Genomic DNA, 24,794 nt, shown 5'->3' with positions numbered 1-24,794 from the left:
ATCACAAAGTTTGTCTTCATGAGTCCAATGAACCTTGGTTCTTTAAAGACTACTGAAAGAGTTGGACTTTGGCAGCATTCATTTTTGACCGAAGCCCTTACTCTGTGCTTTTGCATGTATGCCATGCCGTCATATTTGTAACTACCATCCAAAAACTATATAAAACAAGAGAAATACAAGTTAAAGGAACACTATATAAAGAATTTTTAAAAAATCCCTATTTATTAGATATACCCTCAATAAAACAATCCCTATTTTTCATTTGTTTTCTTCCATTTGGGTATATCTAAATACAGCTTGCAAAGGCTGCAGCTGTCTTGTCTGCAGGATTTGCAAGCCCTCTTTTATTTATTTTTTTTTATTTTTTTTCAGCACAGACTTTCTATGGCTGTCTCTATGACCCAGGAGGAAGTCCTTCCAGCACAGTGCCTCTGGCCGCCGCTTGTAGACTTGTCAGCATTGACCGCATTGCCTGCCTTTTGAATTTATGGTATATCGGTCGATCCCGAATACATATATATATATATATATATACAAGTGGAAGCTTTGCACTCTCCTCCAAAGATAATTATATATACTGGTATATATATTTTTTTCACTGTATGTGTAGTAAGCGTTTAACTCGCAAGTTGGAATAAACTTGGAATTAATAATAACATTAATAACTAAACATAATAACTTAAAATAATAACTTAAAAACTGAGTGTAAAGTCAGAGTCCACACTCCTTGCTTTCGGCAATTCAATAATATTTATTAAGAGAGGCTAATTAAACAAATAAACAATACATATACATTTGAAATAGGCTAGTATATGTTGCTACTAAAAACTAATCATTGACTCAATGGAAAGTAGGCTAAATTAACATAACAAAACAGGCATAGACACGTGATACAGTTACCACTCCATTGATCGTCAGCTGAGAGAGTAAGAGAGAGAGGGTGTGTATAGTGGGGAGAGGGGAGAGAGAGAGAAGGTGAGGAGGGTGAATAGAGGTAATTCCAAAGAGAGAGAAAATGTGTTATTCACAGGGCTTTAAACAGGTTAGCCCCTCCTTCTGCTGGACACACCTCCCTTAGTCAATCCCTTAGGATGTAACAGAACCAGAGTGCCTCCTGGGGGAAGGGGGATTGCACTGGAAGGGAATGGAGGAGGAGTTTATCAACAACCCAACTGATTTTGCCTGGTGAAAGGCCATGTGCTTCACAGAGGACTCCATTATTGCCTAAGGGTAGAATGGGGGCTTGAATCCCTGTATTAGAACACAATAACACTTCATTGGCATACAGTTTGGCTGTTAATCACATCCCCCCCACTTATTACATCCCTCCTATTGGCAATGAAGTGGATGAGACACTTAGACTCTATAAAACCCATCAGAGAGAGCGAGAGAGAGAGAGAGAGAGAGAGAGAATGTATCCTGCAGTGTATCTATTTATGTGAATGCACAACCCATTGTCTCAATAGAGCTCTTTCCATTTACATATCATATTGGAGATGATATACTCTGGCAATCAATGACTTCAAGTAACAACACATACCAACCTGATTAACAATGCATACTACACGAAATACACAATACAATAAGAAATGGGTGAATTAATACATTTTCCACGGCAGTACCCCATGATGATTGGTTCAGAAATGAGTTTTTTTTTTTTTTTTTTTTTTATTTCTTCCACCAGGTAGTACTAGCCATGTCAGTAAATAAATGTTCAGTTAGTTCAAGTTCTTGTTGGTGAAAGAACTCATTATGCAATTATATTTACAAAACCCAACCCAGTGCCCACACCTCCAAGAACTGTACCCAAGACAACCCTCCTATTCCTAGTTCTACTTCTTGTCACCCATCTGACTAAAGCCTTATTAATAGTGGATGTGACCCTAGAACAGTTCTGAAAGTGTGATGAAACTTGGTCTCAGTGAATTACCACTAGAGACCACTCTAATCTCCTGACACTCAGGTCTGCTCCTATTATCCATTAGTGAAGGAGTTGTATGAATATAGATGAAAGGAGGAGTCAGGATTGTAGGCTCTATCTCTTCCTCTACATTCAACAAGACCTTCACTTCCCCACCCTTATTGTGTCCTACTGTTCCCCAATTGATCCCCTTTACAATAAATTTATCCACTATTATTTGTGTTATATGATATTCTCTAAGATTGCTAACATTATAAATAGGGTTAGTAACATTTCATAACACTTCATTTGATATTAATACTTCCTCCCTCTAGATCTACAACACATATTCCCCGTCCAGTCCATGTTCATTCCCATTTTCCTTAACCAGTTCATATACATTCCAATGTTCTTAATTTCCCATATTGTCTTTTCCAAAATCCCTTGAAAGTATCACGTTGCTTTAGCCAAACGATCTTGACCACCCACCCAAAATTAAATGTCACATCTACATATGGAACTTGTAGATTGTCACTGCTGTCTTCTGTTAAGTCTTTGGTAAATAGAGCTGCATTTGCATAGATACAGCTATTGTTGCTTTGGCCTGTGACAAGCTGTTCCATCAATTTCCAGGTGAGTTTTAGCATGTGGAGTGACATCCTCGGTAATTTTGGAAAAATCTGTAAGAGATCAAGAAGAAGCATCAATTCTTAGCAGATAACTCTGCATCTGGGGAACAAGCCCCTTTATAAATTTTACATTGGTCTGCATGTACCCACTTGTATAGACCTCTGCATTTTTACAAATGTTTTGCCCAATGTTTCTAGGATTACATAGGGCTCTTCCCAATTTGCATCCCAGGGATAATTTTGCTAAAATTTGTTACTCTTTATTAAGCCTACCCCCCTTTCTCAAACAGAGTTTGAGGAGCAGATAAAATTTTACAAATTGTTGGGGCCATATATGAGACCCCCCTTGGACAGTGCAAGTGCATCTATTAAATCATTCTATATTGACTTTCAGGGGCTGTCTGCAACTGGCACTCTCTGATGCATAGGCCTTTGTTGCTTAGGGCATGGATACACTTTAAAATAACAACCCTTCTTTTAAGGAATAACCACTTTTAAGTGTTTGATGGTTCTGTAATAAAAGACAAAGATTAGGATTCCTATTCAGTTCTACTTTTAAATTTGGCACTTCTGAACCTTGATCAACAATCTTGGCTATCAGTAATTAGTTCTTTGCATGTGAAGTGCTCCTCACATGCTTGTTGTATCTCAGGGTCTTTTACATGTAAATGTCATTGATCTCCATCTAACACAGGCTCCTTTGCTAACAAATTCAATTGTACGTTGCACCTTTACAACTGCTAACTGGAGGGGTGCTTTAGTCCCCATCCAACAAGTTTCCCAAGATTCCATAGGGACAGATAGTTTGATCTGGTGGCATAAGCAAAGTCACTATGGATACAAATAGGGCGTGTGCCAAATTCCTTTGAAAATGTTACAAGTCCCAAAAACGTATTTAAGGATTCCTTGTTAAAAGGTCTGGGGACTTGTAAGATTGCTATCACTTTTTTCTTTAATTGGACAGCTGTAATAGTTACTCCCAAAAAGTTTACCTTTTGTGTGAGCAACCTTTGAAGTGTTTAGCTTGACTCCAGGATTATGCAATTAAGTAAAACAAATTCAGTTAATAAATTCATATGTTGTTGTTTTGCCCCAGAAGGGGGACTTAGTGACCGGTCAGTAAGTGTCATTGAAGCTCATGTGTAAGTACAAATCTTAGTCTGTTGTCTTGCCATAATTTCATTCACGTAAAGGCGTCCTGCATGGTCATCCAGTGATAGTTATTGCAAAAATGAAATCAGAGGAACCTCACCCTCTTCATTCATTTTAGAATTGCTAGTCACTGTTCCCTGTACAGTCATCATTCTCAGAGCCTCCTGCGCAGGACCATATAGATTGGTCTTAGGCAGGGGGTGAGAATGGCGTCCCTGACCTGTTTTATCTGGGGGTTTATTTCGGTCAATCTTTTCACATACATTTTGAACTATTCTTTCTTTGAAAGGCCCAGAGGGATAAGCATACAATCCCTTAGTCACCCTTTGGTCTAGCTTTGCCTTTCTACACTCTTTCTGTCTATGACCACTTTTGTTGCAATAATAACAAGTCCCTCTGAATGGAATCTCTGGAAGAGCTTGCCTCCCTTCATTAGTAGCCATAATGGCCACCTTGTGGTGTAATGTAACACCTTTCCTAATTAAATTTTGTCTAACTTTTCCTATAATAGTTAGAACTCCTTCCAGAGTGTCTTTTTCCTCTGCTATCATTTGCACTCCGGGATCTAAATAAGTGAATTTTTTTATCAGGTATTGCAGTAAATCAGGAGGGGTTTGGTCTGGTGGAATACGGTGGGTTAGTCGGTACACTTGTTCAAATTTAGACGCAAAAACCCAAGGATCATCCTGTAAGTGTACCTTCATTTCAGCGAGTGAATGACTGTCTAAATCTCTTTCTCCGGTTATCAATTTGGAGATTGCTCTAAGCCTGTCTCCTTCTGTCCCCCATTTGTCCTCTTTGAACCAATCTTGATCCCGATTAATGGGCCCATTTATGGGTGAATTAAGTCTGCATGCAAGGCTGCTTGGTGCCCACATTTTAAGCATAATACATGCCTCTTTAGGAGAGAACATATATTGTTTGACTGCAGATTCAAAGTTGGACATGTTTGAAATTACATCTATTTTGCAGTCATATGGGGGGAAAAGGGATCTTAACTTAACAAGCTGTTTCATAACTTTATCCCTATCTTGCTGTTGTAGAATTTTAGCAGTCTGCAGGGTGGTAGATGCCCTGCTTTTAACACTTGGTGTAATGGACAAAGGGTCCCTAAAAGGTGATGTTGTTGGCTTAGTTATATGGGGGGTTAATACTGGAATACCACTGATATCAAACCCATCCAGTACAAGGTTTCCCCTGTTTACCCCTTGGTCCTCATTTTCTGCAATACCAGATGCCTCTTCTTCCTCTGCACACATATCCCCGTGGCCACATACAGCAACTGGGGTTTGTGCAGCTAAACCTGTTCTTAGCGAAGAAATTAGCTCTCCTCTCGCTTCATAATTGTCCTCTAATGTACTTACATATTCTGCATTTAAGCCACATGTTGGACAATCACTATATTTCTGATTACTTACACAGGCCACAGTAGTGTGCCCCAAAAGAATCCTATTTAACTGGTTTCTTAATAACAACAACAATTTCATGCAATTTTGGATTTTCTGTTTATCCTTATTCAAACACCACTTTTTGTTATCTACTCTGATGTTCTCTTTTTCGCATTGTAACCACATGCTATGCATTTTCTTAAATTCATTTTCATTTTCAAACATTAATGGATCAAAACTGCTAGATGCTGCATACTCTGCTACAATTTCCATTCTTACTTAAAATAAAGTTAAAAGTACTTACACGATTTGTGTCTTCAGACTGCAGGCAAATCAAATGGTGTGCACCCCACTTTGAATCCTTGGTCTGGCTATCTCCGATCCTCCAGAAGTGATGGTCGGCTTACAAACTGCGTCTCACTCTGGTTGCCTCTGTAGGATCCCGCACGTCCTGGCCCTGGACGTATTGCCGAAAACGCTCACAAAAAAATAAATAAAACAAAAATCGGTTCGGTTATTTTGTCCCCTTTTATAGCACACATGTATCTGGAGAAGACTGGATTGTCCCCGCTTTGCAAGTGAGCTTAAAAGTTGGTAGAAAATAATAACATGGCTCGCCACTTTTAGTAAGCGTTTAACTCGCAAGTTGGAATAAACTTGGAATTAATAATAACATTAATAACTAAACATAATAACTTAAAATAATAACTTAAAAACTGAGTGTAAAGTCAGAGTCCACACTCCTTGCTTTCGGCAATTCAATAATATTTATTAAGAGAGGCTAATTAAACAAATAAACAATACATATACATTTGAAATAGGCTAGTATATGTTGCTACTAAAAACTAATCATTGACTCAATGGAAAGTAGGCTAAATTAACATAACAAAACAGGCATAGACACGTGATACAGTTACCACTCCATTGATCGTCAGCTGAGAGAGTAAGAGAGAGAGGGTGTGTATAGTGGGGAGAGGGGAGAGAGAGAGAAGGTGAGGAGGGTGAATAGAGGTAATTCCAAAGAGAGAGAAAATGTGTTATTATTAAGAAACCAGTTAAATAGGATTCTTTTGGGGCACACTACTGTGGCCTGTCAGCATTGACCGCATTGCCTGCCTTTTGAATTTATGGTATATCGGTCGATCCCGAATACATATATATATATATATATATATATATACAAGTGGAAGCTTTGCACTCTCCTCCAAAGATAATTATATATACTGGTATATATATTTTTTTCACTGTATGTATTCACTGGGTGGTTACACTTTATCACTTGCGTGTCATTAACACCACACACTTCATTGCACAGCACTGGTTACTGTCTATTAGTGCTCTCTCCTGGCATCAGGGCTATGTAGACCCTTTGGTAGTTTTCACTACCCACTTCGTTCCCCATAACGTTTCACTTGCGCCCGGCATGTAATTATTTTCTTTGTATATCGTTGCCTTGACAACCACTTTGCCTCCGTCCGACGTCCCGATCACGTGACGTCCTATGCGGCTTCCAATCACTTCCGGGTTCTAACGGGCAGGCTCACTCCTCCTCACTTCACCATTGGGTAAGTGCACATTTCTTAGATTTGTATTTTATATATAAACACTGCACTGTCATGTACTTTATGATCTTGAAAAAGACCCGGCAGGGTCGAAACGTCGATTGATTTTTGTACACCATTGATGAACCAATAAAGCACCAATTTTTCTACTAACACTAAGACCTGTGAGTGCATTTTGATTTTTCATTTATTTGTGTATGTATGTATATATATATATATATATATATATATATATATATATTCGGGATCGGGCGATATTCGGTATTTTCGGCAATATCGGTATCGGCCAATAGAGATACCGATATTTCCGATAATACCTCCCAGTCCTGGGGGGGGGGGGGGGGGGCGGGTAGCAAGCGTTTACTCACCTCCCTGCAGCTCCTCCAGCTCCCCAGTGTAAATCTCGCGAGACCCGCGGCACGCTGGCCGCGAGACTTACACTGGGGAGCTGGAAGAGCTGCAGGGTGGTGAGTAAACGCTTGCTGCCCGCCCCCCCCCCCCCCCCCCCACAGCTCAGCCAATGCCACTGGACCACCAGGGATTGCTATATCCCCCCTCCCTGGCCAGGCAACAAGCAGGGAGGGGGGACAACAAAAAATAAATAATAATGATTAAATATAAAAAAATAATAATAATTTAATATAAAAAAACATTTTTTAATAAAAAATGACCCCTCACACACACACTCCATTATTATACACATACACTACACAAACACACTGTGTATATAATGCAGTGTTTAGATAATGCAGTGTGTTTGTATAGTGTGTGTGTATATAATGCAGTGTGTGTTTGTATAGTGTGTGTGTGTATATAATGCAGTGTGTTTGTATAGTGTGTGTATATAATGCAGTGTGTGTTTGTATAGTGTGTGTATATAATGCAGTGTGTGTGTGTAACACACACTGCATTATATACACACACTATACAAACACACTGCATTATATACACACACTATACAAACACACTGCATGATATAAATACTGCATTATATACACAGTGTGTTTGTGTAGTGTGTTTATATAATGCACACTACACAAACACACTGCATTATATACACACACTACACAAATACACACACTCTGCATTCCTTATATACACACACTACACAAACACACACACACTTTGCATTTAGTATATACAGAATTCACTTTACACACACACTGCATTAACTTTACGCACACTACCCACACACTACACAAACACTCTGCTTTCATTATATACACACTAGACAAATACACACTGCATCCACTACACAAACACACACTGCATCCACAACATTTACACTACACAAACACACACTGCATCCACTACACACACACTACACAAACACACACTGCATCCACTACACACACACTACACAAACACACACTGCATCCACTACACATACACTACACAAACACAAACAGCTCCCCTGTCTAAACACACTGCATCCGCTACACGTGGCATGTATATTTTGTGCATTTACCTTTAGAAATAGTTTTTATTTTCCAAAATGGTAAATGTACAGAATATCTGCAAATTATATCGGCTGTCGGCCTGAAAGTTCACAGAATATCGGTATCGGCTCTAAAAAAATCAATATCGGTCGATCCCTAAATAAATATATATATATATTATAACGTGTATCCGCTAAATTCAGTACATGAAATGCTTGTTTATACTGTGTCAGGCTGAACCTAAAACACTTTAACGTGACATAAAAAAAAAAAAAAAATGCTCTTGACAATTCTTGCATAACTGTTATCGCTCTCCCCAGAGTACTAAACATACGGAAACTTTAATAAAAACCATAGCTTGCTTAGTTCAAGTTTCTACTATTGGAATCAAAAGCCAAGGCTTATTATGCGTCCCGCAGGAAATCTATCAGAGTGAGAGGTTTGGCTAGAAAGTTAGTCTGCAAGTCTGTTGAGTATGAACCAGGCTCTAGATTTCATAACCTTTCACTACCTACAAGACCCGGTTGTTGAAGCACAGCATAAAATGCATTAACTTCATGAAATAAACTCCAGTCTTTACTTAGACACTGATGATCATTTCCATAAGAAAATCGAGAAGGTGTTCTGTGGTCCAAGGGAAAGTATAAAAACACACCGAATCATAAATCATAAATTTCCTATAGACTGTAAGCTCATTTGAGCAGGGTCCTCTTCAACCTATTATTCCTGTAAGTTTTCTTGTAATTGTCTTATTTATTGTTACATCCCCCCCTCTCAAAATATTGTAAAGCGCTACGGAATCTGTTGGCGCTATATAAATGGCAATAATAATAATAATAATAATAATAATAAATTTAATGTGAGCAGAAGTATTAAAAACTAAATTTCGGATACCTCATTCATTTAAACAGACATGGCGAGGTTTGGTTTCGATCAAAACCAAATTGTGACCCAGAGCTAGCAACTACATGGCAACCAGCTAGAGATGGCAACTAGCCACCCCATTCACACATTTTTAGAAGGCAACAACTTCTAAATAATGCAACCTGCAAAATTGGAACCTATCCATTAAATATCAATAAAAATAGTATTCAACAGTGGTTATAGTGATTTAAAATAGCTGCACACAATATGTGTGTGTTCTAAGATCCTGTCTGTTAAGATTTGCTAAGGTGAGTGATACCAATAGTATCCATAAAATGTGGTGATAAAAAAAGACTGAGCCTCTCTTGAACCAGAACGGTGTAACCTATATATAAAAAAAATGTTTAATTGTATGCCTAGTGAAACGGTGAGTTAAGTTGAAAGAGACCATGACTATAATAGCTTCCTTAGTAATTAAAGTGAAATAATAAACGTGTAAATAGAGGATTATTGTTTACTAAGGGTTAGAAAATATGCACACAAATACCTATAATAGGGTCTCAAACAAATAAGACCACATCCATCAGACGTGTATAAAACAAACAAACAAAAAACAGAGTTGGAGGTATGCAAGAGGAATAAACGTTCCCTTTCTGTGCCTTCGTGGACCCCTACACTTCACTAGTAAAAAATAAGAAGCCATCAGTCAAAGCTAAAAATTTACTGAAATATCCTTAAACCGGAACATGAGAAAAGGCAGACGGGAAAAGACCCTTGTTGCCGAAAAATTATCTACTATGTACTAATTTTACTGACTCTGTGAACCATTGTGGGCCGTGTAGTAGATTCCGGCTAGAATAGAGTCCCTACGATTGTTTTTCCGATCAGGCAGCTTTTCAGGGGGAAGATGCAGTGATAGTGAGTTCCCGGCAATTGGACTTTCACAACCACATCACCAAATAAACATATGGCGGTGTACGTTAAATCTTATAATATAAGATGTGTGTTTGCCAACTGTCGGAATGTTATATGCCATAGCAGTGTGGTATGATCTCTACTCTGTCTCTAACTTACAGAATGGCTGCACTTTGGATGTGTATAGTGGGCGTGCTCTTCTTTTGGGTTATTAGATCTTACGACTCCAGGCGTTATGACATCACATCGGAAACTGATGGCCAGCAGCTGTTGGAGGAGATATATATTTTAAGATGAGAAAGGCATTTTTTTTGGTCCAGCTCATGTCCAGCTCTGGCTTATTGTAAGGTATAGGTAGTCGCACTTTAGTTCAAGCCCGTGTCACTTTGGATATGTTGCTATTCTTTGTTTTTTTTTGTTTTTTGTACATGTTGTATTTAGCAATGGTATTTGGTGTGCATTCGTTTTTTTAATTTATAAAGGTTTACAAAATGCCCACTATTTGACACCTTTGAACATTTATCAGTAAGCCACAAAGATCAACATGTTGAAGTCACACTTACTTTTTCAGTTATATGGCTTACCTGCTTGGCTATAAATACTGTGATATGCTGACTGAAACTTGTTCTTTCGCAGATCAAGGCTATAACTTGTATACAAACAGATGGAGAGACTCCATCGAAAATCCTTCCCCTATTGTATTTTATACAGGCATAGCTTTAGATAGTGTACCAGGGCACCCCCACCATGCCAGCAGTTGGGTATGTAGCAGACTCCATTTCCTTATGTTCGGTTGTCCATACCCCCTTGTTCGTCTCCTGAGTGACTGGTGTGTGGTTCCCTTGTAATGCCCCAGCAAACACCGACCTCCCTTGGCTTTTAAACGCAAATTAACAGCTTGACACCTTCACTTGAATGCTTACCCTGGGTGGACGCCATTCGAACGCACGTGGTCCAGTGCTTGGTGGCCATTTTGTCTCCCGAATGCACCTGGTCGTGGAACACTTGGAACTATTTTCGTGAACCTGGGCGGAGTTTGTACCACTGCCTGTTCAACTTCCCGACCATCTAGACGAACCACATTCGGGAGATATGATCTACCAAACAGGGGGAGCATTAGCTCCATAGCAGTCAGGGAGAGCATTCATCGGTGTTTGCACAGGAACCCCGAAAGCCAACCAGCCCTACTGCCCAATTCTGGAACTGTTTTGGGCTTTCACCTCATGGCCTGTCAGTAAAAACTTTGCTCGACAATAACTTTCGTTATGCTTTTTGGAATTTTGTGAGCTCAGTTCAGGGCTATTCGGGGGGGGGCGGGGTTATTGGTTATTGTAAAATATGTTGCAAGTTTGTGTGTTTGAGAGATAATTGAGTTATCCTAAATTGAGCTCAATTCTCTCGCAAACACAAAAGCTCTTGGGAAAGAAACCAGTGGCGTCTCCAGGATTTATACTTGGGGGGGGGGGGACAAAAGTAGGGGAGCAGTTCTAAAATGTGAGTGTATGTGTATGTGTATGTATATGTATATGTGTGTATGTAGATGAGAGGTATCTCTCTCGGAGATCAAGCACTTAAAGAGACTGACCCATACACACACGCAGAGACTGACTCCCCCCCCCACACACGCACAGAGAGACTGCCCCCCCCCCCACACACACACAGAGACTGACCCCTCCCCCCCCTCCCCCACACACACACAGAGACTGACACCCCCCTCCCCCCCCCCCCACCCCACACACACACAGACACAAAAGCAATAACAGGTGGGAATCCAGTGTGTCCTGCCACGCTACCAAAATAATAGGGTGGTGTGGAACAATTTCTGTTTCCCTAGCACCCTCACTGGGAGGGCACCACCCTCTCCTCTTTAGGAGCCTTGCAGAGATATATCTATCCTAATCTAATCAATCCCTCCACTACCTGTATAGATCAGGGCTAAAGGGTCCCACGTCTGGGGTCTCCACTCCCTCCCCCAAAAAAATCTTCCTCAGCAACTCCTATGGATGCATTTGATCGCTGTATTGTATTGCTGGCAGACAACCCTTGCTGAATTTATGCTGTTACTTTTGATATTATATAATAAAAGATAATTTGACAACATTTAGAACTGACTGAACTTTCTAATCTCTTTAACAAATGGTGAACCTTCACGCCCAAATTGCACCATGGATCAAGTGATATTCTTCATAATGATACTATGTTGACTTTAGTATTCTAGGGTTCAGGTTAGGACAACATTTTCCGTAATTGCTCCCTCCATATCACATCATTTTACAACATAAGCGATTGGACGGTTTGACCTGCTTTTTAACCAGCTGTAAACCTCCACCCTGACTTATTCTTTGACCCACTGAACAAGGCAATTTGCATTCTTCATTACGTTGATAATTGAGATATTAGCTGTATTGAACCAAGGTATTTTTATTTCCCCAAAATTTATCTGAGGACGTGGGAATTTCAAAACATAAGCGTAATACGGATGTCAATTATAGCAAATTCTTGCCAGCATTAAAAGAAATCCCATTATGCTTTTCTGCTGGCTAATGACACTCTGTGTCATTTTTGCCACTAGTAATGCTCACAAATAAGAACTCAAAAAAATACAAAGACAACCCATCTATACCATATACCTGCTCAGCCTATACAGGCAAACCTCAATTCTGAAAACAAGAATCATTCTTAGATCTTCAACAACATAAAGCTAAGAACGGTCCCTTTTGAAATGTGCATACCTCCAAAGTGTCCCTATGTAGGAGGGACAGTCTATATATTTTGGCCCTAAATATCATAGACAATTACACAGTGACACAAGAACAATGAGTAGATGAGGACCCAGCTCAAACGAGCTTACAGTCTAGACTACAATACATGTGTTTAGAAATCAGTCTGAATAAATTACATACATTGTTATTGTTCTAAATTCCATCTTGGCTGCCTAAACTAATTAATAAGGCATCTATAATTTCCCTGCCCCTCACCATAACCCCACTCTCTATCATTAAAGTGTAAATTTGAAATGTTTGGAGTAGTGTTAATTTTGATGGCAAATTTCAATTAGTTTTAGTCGTGGGTTCATGCATTTAATATCTGTATTGTATTTCTGGCAGACAACCCATGCTGGATTGATGCTTTTACTTTTATTACTATTATTAATATTATATACCGTATTTATCGGCGTATAACACGCACTTTTTTCCCCTGAAAATAGGGGAAAAATTGTGGGTGTGTGTTATACGCCGATATCCCATAATTACTTACCTGTCCTGAAGCGTGGGCCGGCTTCACAGCGCGCACCGCGGTACAGGAACTTTAATTTCAGGTTCCGGTTTCCGGCGGGACTGAAATGAAGTGTGCACAATAGTGTGCACACTTCCTTTCAGTCCCGCCGGAAACCGGAACCTGAAATTAAAGTTCCTGTACCGCGGTGCGCGCTGTGAAGCCGGCCCACGCTTCAGGACAGGTAAGTAATTATGGGAGGGGAGGAAAGTACACTATGGGAGGGGAGGGGGAGGAAAGTACACTATGGGAGGGGAGGGGAGGGGGAGGAAAGTACACTATGGGAGGGGAGGGGGAGGAAAGTACACTATGGGAGGGGAGGGGGAGGAAAGTACACTATGGGAGGGGAGGGGGAGGGGGAGGAAAGTACACTATGGGAGGGGAGGGGGAGGAAAGTACACTATGGGAGGGGAGGGGGAGGAAAGTACACTATGGGAGGGGAGGGGGGGGAAGTACACTATGGGAGGGGAGGGGGGGGAAGTACACTATGGGAGGGGAGGGGGGAAGAAGTACACTATGGGAGGGGAGGGGGGAAAGTACACTATGGGAGGGGAGGGGGGGAAATACTATGGGAGGGGAGGGGGGGAAATACTATGGGAGGGGAGGGGGGGAAATACTATGGGAGGGGATGGGGGGGAAATACTATGGGAGGGGATGGGGGGAAATACTATGGGAGGGGATGGGGGGAAATACTATGGGAGGGGATGGGGGGAGAATACTATGGGAGGGGAGGGGGGAGAATACTATGGGAGGGGAGGGGGGAGAATACTATGGGAGGGGAGGGGGGGAGAATACTATGGGAGGGGAGGGGGGGAGAATACTATGGGAGGGGAGGGGGGGAGAATACTATGGGAGGGGAGGGGAGGGGGGAGAATACTATGGGAGGGGAGGGGAGGGGGGAGAATACTATGGGAGGGGAGGGGAGGGGGGAGAATACTATGGGAGGGGAGGGGGGAGAATACTATGGGAGGGGAGGGGAGGGGGGAGAATACTATGGGAGGGGAGGGGGGGAGAATACTATGGAAAGGGGGGGGACACTATGGGATGAGGGGGGAATACTATGGGATGAGGGGGGGGAATACTATGGGAGGGGGGGAAATTTCCTGGAATTTCTTTCTAAAAATGAGGTGCGTGTTATACGCCGGTGCGTGTTATACGCCGATAAATACGGTAGTTACAAAGCTGAAAAGAGACTTGCGTTTAGCCTTCCTCACATATGATTTTGCTGTTGATCCAAAAGAAGGCAAAAAACCCAGTCTGAAGCGCTTCAAATTTTGCAACAAACTAGGAATTGACCCTCCGATGTCTCCTTGGATCAAGCAGATATCACCCCACTAATTAGAAATTATATCCCTCTGTTATGTTTTTTTTTTTTTTTTTAATTCTTTATTTTTGTTGTGCAGTAGATTACAGGGCATTGTCATACGCCACAACAGCGTTAATTTACATAAAGTTACATATGAGTTAAACAGTGGCATGAGAAACTTGCACAAATTTTATTTTTGTTGAACATGCTAACCTAGGCAATTTTGTGTATACGTTAGCAATCGATTTGACAAACGATTATATCTGCGTTGGGCCCCAGCGTTGCACATAAAAAGAAAACAGTGGTCTAGTAGTTATATTTGTGTCTACAAGCTGAGTTACAAGCTAGTGGATTAGTTTTTGTAGTCGTTTATGTAGTCGCTATATGGTTGGATATGTAGCTTATCTCATCTATACAGTCCGCATTTATACTAGTTTAGTCGCAAGAGTTTGTGAGTGCAGAGTATAACAGACAAGCTTGCTGTGACATTACACATGGGAGTATACAAGAATGTACAAGAGTAGGCTTAATAGGGTTGAGAAATGTCAAAATACTGCACTTTTTATAATAACAAAGAATAAAATGATAAAGGGAAGACTTGTCATGGAAGAGGGAGTAAAATAAATCAAGCAACAGGTTGCTCTGGCTGATTAACGCAAAATAACAATGCAATACTTAGATAATAACATAAGTGTTGTGGAATAATTCTGTTCCCTCGCTATACTGGTCTCATAAGTTTGGTCCTGTAGTTTATATAGGCTGCAGGCGTATTTCTAGCGCTAAGAAAACATTTTTTGTACTTGCATGAGGGTATACAGGCTAAGTGCGTGACTAAAATGATTGAAGCTTGACAATACTAGGGTGGTATAGCATGTTAGCGTGTGTTGCAGTATGACAGTAGCTGGTTGGTAAATGGCAAGATTAGAGGGTAATACAACCTAGGCGAAAGGGCAAAGAGGAAGGTAGTATTATTGGTGGGTCGTATCGTGTGTCCACAATGGTTGGTGCTTACAGCCTCTGGGCCCTCAGTCCTGGGGGTTCCCCCGACTCCGGCTTTAGGCAGGAGCCTCTGGCATGCGGGAGGTGTAGCTGTGATCCCCTTCGCCATCGGATGAATCTTCTGCCGGTGTTGGGCCCTGCACATGCAAGTACTCGTCGGCTGTGGCGTCCATTGTCTGGGCTGTAGCAAGGATCTCCGTGAGAGTCCGCAGTTCGAGCTGTCTTGTTGCAGGCTGGGTGGTGTGTGAGCGCCTGATCGGTCCTCCAGTACAGATGTCGCACCGGCAACCGGCACACTCGCTCCTGGCAGGGAGGGTTGCTGCCCACTGCTCCGTCTCCCCCATGCAGCCGCTGTTTCCCGCTTGTTCGGGTCATCTGTGCCTCTCAGTGCCGGCTTAAGTGGCTGCGAGGGCTGGGATCAGGCGGTAGGAGCCGTTTTGAGTGGGGAGGGATAAGATGTACCTCTTGCTGTCTGCGCACATGGCGCCCGCCATTTTGGAGGCAGCAATCGGGCCCCTCAGTCTCACAGTCGCGGTCACCGGGTGTGGACCGGGATCACCCCCCCGGTCCAGAGGGGGGGGAACGGGACCGGGGCCGCGTGGGAGTAGTTTTGCTGTCGTGCTCCGTTAGGCGGGATAGTGGAGCGGCGGCCGTCCACTCCACTCACCGCCAGGGGAGGTCCCGCCTGTTGCTGCAGAGATCTCCCCTCCAGGGGACTAAAACTCAGGGAGCAAGCCTCTCCCTGGTTCCGGTAGCCCGTTTCTGTCGAGGGCCGCGGAAGTTGGTGAGTTGGGTGCTTAATGTCCTATTTCCTAAGCTTTAAGATGTCTTCATTTGCAGGAGCTCAGCCATCTTGCGACCGCTCTGCTCGGCGGCCCGGCCCGGCCCCGCCCCCCCTCTGTTATGTTTTTGATAGCATTTATCCAATTTCTGTCTAAACATCTGTATGGACTCTGATAAAACCACCTCTTCAGGCTCTTACTGTAAAAAAAACCCAACCTTTTCTTTGCCTTAGATTAAATCTCCTTTCTTCCAGCCTAAATGCATGACCCCATGTCCTATGTATAGCCCTGTTTATGGATAGGTTTCCAGATAATGGTTTGTACTGGCCCCGAATATATTTGTATAATGTTATCATATCCCCTCTCAGGCGCCGTTTTTCTAAACTAAAGAGATTTAAAATTTTTTTTATTTTTTTATTTTTTTCTTGCGGTGCATAATAATAGTACAAGCAGGCTTAAGGTGCCCCAATAGCAATCCTCAGGCATTTCTTCCCGCTTAACATGCAGGGCATACAAGAAACATGCACATTTTTTTATATATTAACAGGCTAGGTCAGTTATATCAGAGAGAGCGTTATTGAAACAAGTTAGTTAAACAGTGTGCTTGTCCTTAGGTAACAGGCTAACTAGGTAATACAGGCTAGAGGTGGAGTTAACCCTGCAAGGTAATTATTGCAGTTTAGAAAAAACTGCAATAATTACACTTGCAGGGTTAAGGGTAGTGGGAGTTGGCACCCAGACCACTCCAATGGGCAGAAGTGGTCTGGGTGCCTGGAGTGTCCATTTAATAGCCCTTCAAATATTTTCCCAGTCACAGAAGTTAAGCTCACAGGTCCATAATTTTCAGGCAAGGTTTTTGAACCCTTTTTAAATATAGGAACAACATCTGCCTTCGTATAATACCTGAAACAAAATAATCTTGAAAGATTAACTACAGAGGTTTACTTATTTCCCCACTTAGCTCCTTAAGTACTTGTGGGTGAATACCGTCAGGCCCCGGAGCTTTATTTACATAAATTTTCTTTAACTTCTGTAGCACCTTGTCTTGAGTCATACAATCACAAGTTATCTGCAAGTTTTTTTGCAGCAATCACTTGCATATCTCTTGACATAGGATCCTCATTAATATATATTGAAGAAAAATTGTTAGTTAATGAAGACCAGGAAATGGCAGAAATATTAAATAACAGACCCAGCTCTGTTTCCAGTGTACCTACACTTTCAGTTTTTTGGTTTTTTTGGGGGTTGGTTTTGCATTCTTTGGCAATCAATTTCTCATTTTCTAGTTTAGCCACTTTAATTGCCTTTTTTGTAAGCATTATTGGCTTCTTATATAGGATGCTTCTGATTTGTCCGATTTTAAATGCCTTTTTCTTATTTTTAATCTCTTGTTTTACTTCTCTACTAAGCCACATTGGTTTCAATTTGTTTATTTTATATTTATTACCCAATGGTACATACTGAGAAATGTACCTTTCTAATATGTGTTTGAATAGTTTCCATTTATCTGCAGTGTTTTTTTCACTAAGGACTTTATGCCAGTCAATATATTGTAGAGCTGCCCTTATCTTATTGAAATTGTTTTTTTTTTAAATTATACGTTTTAGTATACCCCACGTGCTTTTGCTTTTTTGAGTTTATTTTAAAAATTACCATATTGTGATCACTATTTCCCGAATGCTCTCCTACTTGAAGGTTGGTCAAAAGATCAACATTGTTTGTTATAACGAGATCCAGACAAGCATCCTTTCTAATTGGTGCTTGTACCAGTTGTGACAGGAAGGTGTCATTTAACACATTCAAAAACATGATTCCCCTTTCCCTCTATCCCAATTTATGTCCGGGTAGTTAAAATCTCCAATAATTAACGTTTTCCCAATTTGCTCTAATAGCTGTTCTTCCTCATAATATTTACATTAGGTGGTGTATAACATATACCAACCAATAATTGATTTCCCTTTGTTTGCCTCAAGCAGATATCTACCCATAAAGCTTCCACATTTTCCTCGTCACACTCCACATGCCTAAGATTTGACTTTAACTCATGGTTGACATACAAACATACCACACCACCCTTCTTGTTTCTCCTATCCTTCAGTCAGCAGTGGGTTTATATTGACAATACAAATACCACACAGGTGGAAATTAAGGGGCACCCCCTCTAATTAGCTCAACAGCAGCACCCACAAGGAGGGGGAATATAAACAGCAAGAGGGGGTAAAAAAAGAGGGAAAAAGTTTAAAAACAGCAAGGAGAAAAATATAACTAAAAAAATATATATGCTAAAATGTAACTTTACCATATTTAGTACTAACTGAACTTTCTAATCTCTTTAACAAATGGTTAAATATATAATATTATCAAAAGGGGAAAAACCAATGGATTTTTTTTATCTGGAGCAATTCACATTTAACGTTAATTTGTATTAAACAAACATTTGGTTTCCATGGTAATTTTTCCAGTTGTAGACCTTTGGCCCAGGAGGATCGCTATTTCTTAACAGACTAATATTTTCTGTAAAATGTAACACTTCACAGCTGTCCGTCCGTGACATAACAGTAGGGACTTCCAAAAACGAACTTGGCCTAATTGCCTGAAATCTACCAGCCATCACTTTTTTTTTTGGTGATTCAGTGTACAGGATCACGGACCTCTCTCCCTCTAATCTGTCCTACTGTAGAAGTGAATGAAGATGACTTGAGAACTATAACTATCCTAAATACTGTAATTTTAATATATATATTTATGATTATACTCTCTCTCTTGACACTTGCCTTTATTAATATTTAATTATCTTTTCTTCCTTGTGCCAGATTTCAATACCTGGGAGCAGCCAGTTTGTTCTCCACTGACCATTATGTCATTTGTCCGTTTTGTGTGATATGATTTTATTGGTGGATTGTAGGGACATATGATTGGCAACTGATACAGAACCATCCTTTATGCCCCGCCCGTTGTCGCATTTTGTCAGCTTATACATAAGGAAAAGTAGGGATTAATTTAACTTTTTTTTTTTTATCAAATATACAGCACTCGGGGGGGGGGGGGGGGGGGGAGGGGAACGATTCAGGCACAGGGGGCTTTATAAAAGTAAATTAAATAATAGTGGATGGTATTTCCTTTGGAATCACAAATGACCAATCCATCTATGAGCGTATTTGTTCATATCTAGTTTTGCCCCATTCCCATTCTGAGTGCCACCTATATAAACACGTAGTTGAGGAGTGCTGAGCTTGCATGTCACATACTCTCTTCTGGGCAGGAAATTATGGGATGTTCTCTGTGTTTCTACAGAAAATAATGGATAGGCAGGATTGGACGAAATCTTTTTTTTTTATTCCATAGGCAAAGCTCAATGCACAAGTTGCAAATCATAGGGAGTTACATCAAGAGTTCAAACTTGATTCTGTGTTTTCTTTTCTTTTTTTTTTTTTTTTTTAATACATTTTTCATTTATTTCTACTTAACACTTGGGTTTCAATTCTATCTTAGTGTGTCGCTTTAAAAAGTTTCTTTAAAGAGTAATACAACATCACTTTCTGAATTCCAGACTGCCTTTTTATTATATGCTTTTTGAAAAATGATATTTAAACCATAGAAAAAAAAATGGAGCGGTTTTCCAGGCCAGATAGGATTTTGATCATTTTAGGCTTGTGTGACTTAGCATTGCTGTAGAAACATTTTGAGTGTCTAAGCAGTATGTAAAACTGACACTGTCAGAGTGAATGGATGGCTTCTACCCAAGTTTCTCTCTTTATTTCCTGGCTGTCTTCCAAAGTATATTCTGTCTAGGAACTGGCTTTAAGAAACTAATCACTGCTGGGAACAGATTCGAGGAAAATGGATTTTTACCACAGAGTAGCTTGAACCAGGGATGTTGCTGAGAGGGGGTTGGGCTGAAGACCCAAGTTGGGTCCATGAAAAGCACTGGGTTTAATTTTGCACATTTTTTGTTGTTTAATGAATCACGTTTGGGATCCATGCTACTGGTTAAGAATTAATTTAGTATTAATAATGTGTGGATTTATAAATGTTGGTTTATAAATTTCTCCCAAAATTAAGGAGTATGAAATCAGGATAGCAGATGGGTTGGCCTACAAGGCCATGCCAATAGCGCCACTTGCATCACTTGTAAAGCCCAAAAGGGGAGAACCTGAAAGAGCATGGCAATCTATCATACATGGTAAGAACAAAAATCGAGCCAAAACATCGAAGTAGTAAGTAAGTGATTGAATCCATCTGTGTGGATGCAGCAACATTTCAACTTAAATACAGGGTCTTTGTCAAGCCAGTCACGGGTTTCTTCCTTGCATCTAATACCTTGCGAAAAATCTCCCCTTGCCTCTATGTGTAATTTTTATGGCCACACATTGTATTTTTTGTATGCATTACTCTTTTGTCTTTCCATTAGTTTTGCTCCTAACAATCCATTCCTCAGAGGTCTTCTGTCTTAAGCCTGGTCTTTCTAACCTGTAATATTCCACACACTGTTGCTTTATGTATTTTGTTGTGGTTTGGCGTATATCTTATGAGTTGGATCCATGTTGTTCTTGACCCATTCATAAAAAAATTATGCCTCTGTAATTTCAAATGTTTCCCTATAATGGTTTGGAAATGAATTCTGGCTTCATAAACTGTCTGATCCTTGGATAGACCTCTATTGGCATGCTCTTAAATACACTATATTGAGAAAATGTTTGACTGTGGTGTTCTGTTAGTAGAAAATTAGTGTTTTTGCTTTCAGTGTTAATTTCACGATTCTTTTCTTTATTGGTACATCCCTGGATTTATCAATGTGTCGGTGGGTTGTATGCACATCTTATGTATTCATTTGTCTCTATGTCTCTAGTGTATGCAGTTTCAATAGGCACAAAGGGTCTCGAACCACGGGAGAAAGTGGCGTGCTGGAACAATCAAGCTCTAAAAGAAAAATTCTATTTGAAACTTAAAATGCAACTCTTATTTAAGCGTTAAATAGCTAAAGAAATCAGTAGGGGGGGGGGGGGGGGGGGACAAACTACAAATTATACAGAACCTCTGAAATGAGTAATTGCATCTTAAGTGACAGGTACGAGATCCAGACAGACATAATTTCCAGTGATGGAAAAGGAATCTGATCGTCAGATCATACCGCACAATTAGGTCTCGCCACCTAATATGATTTGCCAGTTTAACTCTGGTTTAATTGGTATGTAGGAAATCTTAGATTCCGAGGTATTAGGAGTTTTCTCTTTTTCTTTTCAATTAATTTTTTTTATTGTTTTAAAAAAATAAATAATAAAAATAACAATTGTACATTTTTGTCAACGTTTTCAACAGTCAATAATGTTTAAACATTATGGTATATGAACAGTGACCTAATAGCAAGGATCTTTGTTATAATTAAATTATCAATACTATGAGTAACAACACAAAGATCATAAATGGGGAAAAAAATAACTTAAAAGTAAAAAATAAAAACTGGGGATGGTATGATGGTAATAAAAACATCGATGGTCTGATATGTAAAAAACGTATGGTTAGGAAGAAAATAGATAAAATTTTACGTCATGTATATTTATATAGATATCATATATATTACATGACAAATGCGGTAAGCAAGCAGTCAAACATAAGTGATAAAACGTTTTTTGGTCAGGTGGAAACATCATCAAGCTTGTACTTACTCCTCATTGTCTTCTCCCACTCAGACCAGTCATGTCTGAGGAACACATTAGTAGCCGATGGTACTCGGAGAGCAAGTTCACATCTTTTATTTAAAAAAAAAAAAAAAAAAAAGTTAAACGTCTTTGACAGAGGAAATTGTAACAGATTTCCATTATCTAGGAATTATTGATGTAGCCGACATTAGGAGGTGGCCTAACATTATTCTTTAGTGAGTTGACAAATCTTCAAGGAGAAGGTTAAGTAAGCATGATCGACAGGGAACTCGGTGATAGATCTGATCATTTCTAATCTTTTTTTGCCAGTAGTTGGTTAGTTTTGGGCATTACCAGAAAATTTGGTATAAAGTACCTGTCTGTCCACATCCTCTCCAACATAAATTAGATGTGAACAGGTGTAGTTTTTGCTTTTTCTACCTAGGTTGTTACCCTTTATGTACCCGTAGAAACTCTGAAAAGTGGGATCTTCTATACTAGCGGTACCTTGGACAGTTTTACTAATATTATACCTACTCCCACTCACATGGGGGAAGATTAATAATGATTTACTACACCTTTATACTCTAATGTTCAATTGTCACTGTCTGTCCAGCTCAATCTAATACTGCCACTGTTTGCTATAATCAGGGCCGGCGCTACCTGTTAGGCGGACAAGGCAGCCGCCTAGGGTGCCCCTTGGGAAGGGGCGCCGCCAGGAGCGCCAGCCCCCCTCATGCTGCAGCCGCCCGAGCGCTCTGCAGAGAGCCTCAGGCGTCTGCAGCCTTGCCCGGGCTGGTGTGTCCATGAGGGCGCACCGCCCGGGCGCAGCATGAGGAGAGGGACTGACAGGAGGGAAGCACTCAGCGCTCCCTCCTGTCACTCCCTCACTGTAGCGTGGCTGAGCCCTGTATTGTCCGCGGGTACAGGGAGCATCTGTCTCCTGTACCCGGCCGGACTAACAGGAAGTGAACACTGAGTGTTCACTTCCTTTTAGTCCGGCCGGGTACAGGAAACAAAAGCTCCCTGTACCCGCGGATCATACAGGGCTCGGCCATGCTACAATAGAGGTAGGGGAGGGTGGGGGGATAAATTGTAAGGGGGGGGGATTAATTGACAGGGAGGGGGGAATTGAAAGGGGGGGGAAATAAAGTGACTGGGAGGAGGGGGGAGATAAATTGTAAGGGGGGGATTAATTGACAGGGAGGGGGGAATTGAAAGGGGGGAAAATAAAGTGACAGGGACGAGGGGGGATAAATTGTAAGGGAGGGGGGGATTAATTGACAGGAAGGGGGAATTGAAAAGGGGGGAAATAAAGTGACAGGGAGGAGGGGGGATTAATTGACAGGGAGGGGGAATTGAAAGGGGGGGAAATAAAGTGACAGGGAGGAGGGGGGATAAATTGTAAGGGAGGGGGGAATTGAAAGGGGGGGAAATAAAGTGACAGGGAGGAGGGGGGATAAATTGTAAGGGGGGGGATTAATTGTGAAGGAGGGGGGGTTAATTGACAGGGAGGGGGAATTGAAAGGGGGGAAATAAAGTGACAGGGAGGGTGGGGGGATAAATTGAAAGGGAGGGGGGATAAATTGAAAGGGGGGAATTGACAGGGAGGGTGGGGGGATAAATTGAAAGGGAGGGTGGGGGGATAAATTGAAAGGGAGGGGGGAATAAATTGACAGGGATGGTGGGGGATAAATTGAAAGGGAGGGTGGGGGGATACATTGAAAGGGATGGGGTGATAAATTGAAAGGGAGGGGGGATAAATTGAAAGGGAGGGGGGATAAATTGAAAGGGGGGGTGAAATTAAAAGGAGGGAGAAGAAATTGACAGGGAGGGGAATTGATGGGGGAGGAAGGGAGAATAAGAGTGGGGAAGGGAGAAGAGAGTGACAACGGGGGAGAAGAGAATGACAAGGGAGGGGGAGAAGAGAGTGACAAAAGAGGGGGGGAGAAGAGAGTGACAAGGGAGGGAGAGGGGGGAGAAGAGAGTGACAAGGGAGGGGGGAGAGATTGACATCCATCACACACACACAATGCACCCCTTACACACAGAAAAACACACAATGCATTACACACACAGACACACACACACACAAGCAATGCATCCCTTACACACACAGAAACACACAATGCATTCCTTACACACACTCAATGCACCCCTTACACAGACTCAATGCACCCCTTACAGACGCACACACTGCATTCCGTACATACACAGAAACACACCTTGCAGCCCTTACACATACAAACACAGATTCACACAATGCATTCCTTACACACATATCAGGACATCCCCTACACACTCCACCCCCTGTGAACAAACTCATTGGTGGAACATGAAGGTGGACCCTGGGACACAGACCTTGAGCGGTGTAAAGGGCCCCCAAAAAATAAAGCTGCTTCCCGTTCTCCCAGAACATTGATTTTTGTGACCACAGTTACAAACAGCCTCCAGAGAGCCTGTTCTACACCAGACCAGTGGAGCCAGACTGCAGCCAGAGCCCATCACCATCCTCATCTGATTGTAAGTAGGCAATCTAGCATATTATTCGTGGCACTTATCTCTAATTTACCTCACATTAAAGAAACACTAGAGTCCCCAGAACCACTGCAGCTTAATGTAGTGGTTCTGGTGTCTATAGCCTGTCCCTGCAGGCCTTTTAATGTAAACACGGCGGCACTGCAGCACTGGCGTTAGTTAACATGGCATATCATATGGGTGGGGCATTGTGATGTCACATGGGGGGCGGGGGGGGGGCAAACTTTACTTTTGCCTAGGGCGGCAAAAATCCTTGCACCGGCCCTGGCTATAATCATATACACAATGTTATTCTGATGTAGCATATCAAGTAGATATTCTGTTTCAATTTTACTTTACAAACAGCTAGCCTCAACAGGGTGTTTCTACTTTGATAAGCTACCTGACGTGGAGTAACTTTTCCCA

General features: G+C 41.3%; 2 protein-coding genes across 2 annotated transcripts in view; both read left to right on the top strand.

Moving 5' to 3' along the window:
• HSD11B2 (hydroxysteroid 11-beta dehydrogenase 2) overlaps positions 1–24,794 on the top strand; it is a 60,276-nt gene that overhangs the window by 5,480 nt on the left and 30,002 nt on the right. The gene's annotated exons all lie outside the window — the stretch shown is intronic.
• Positions 24,258–24,794, top strand: part of LOC134578629 (inactive hydroxysteroid dehydrogenase-like protein 1) — a 1,053,979-nt gene continuing 1,053,442 nt past the window's right edge. Inside the window, exon 1 of the mRNA XM_063437612.1 lies at positions 24,258–24,374. The gene's annotated coding sequence lies outside the window, so the exon portion shown is untranslated. The remainder of the gene's footprint in view (positions 24,375–24,794) is intronic.

Source organism: Pelobates fuscus, chromosome 12 (assembly GCF_036172605.1).
Source record: "Pelobates fuscus isolate aPelFus1 chromosome 12, aPelFus1.pri, whole genome shotgun sequence".
NCBI lineage: Eukaryota > Metazoa > Chordata > Amphibia > Anura > Pelobatidae > Pelobates > Pelobates fuscus.
Note: the sequence above shows the minus strand (reverse complement) of the source record. Positions and strands in the feature narration are given on the sequence as shown.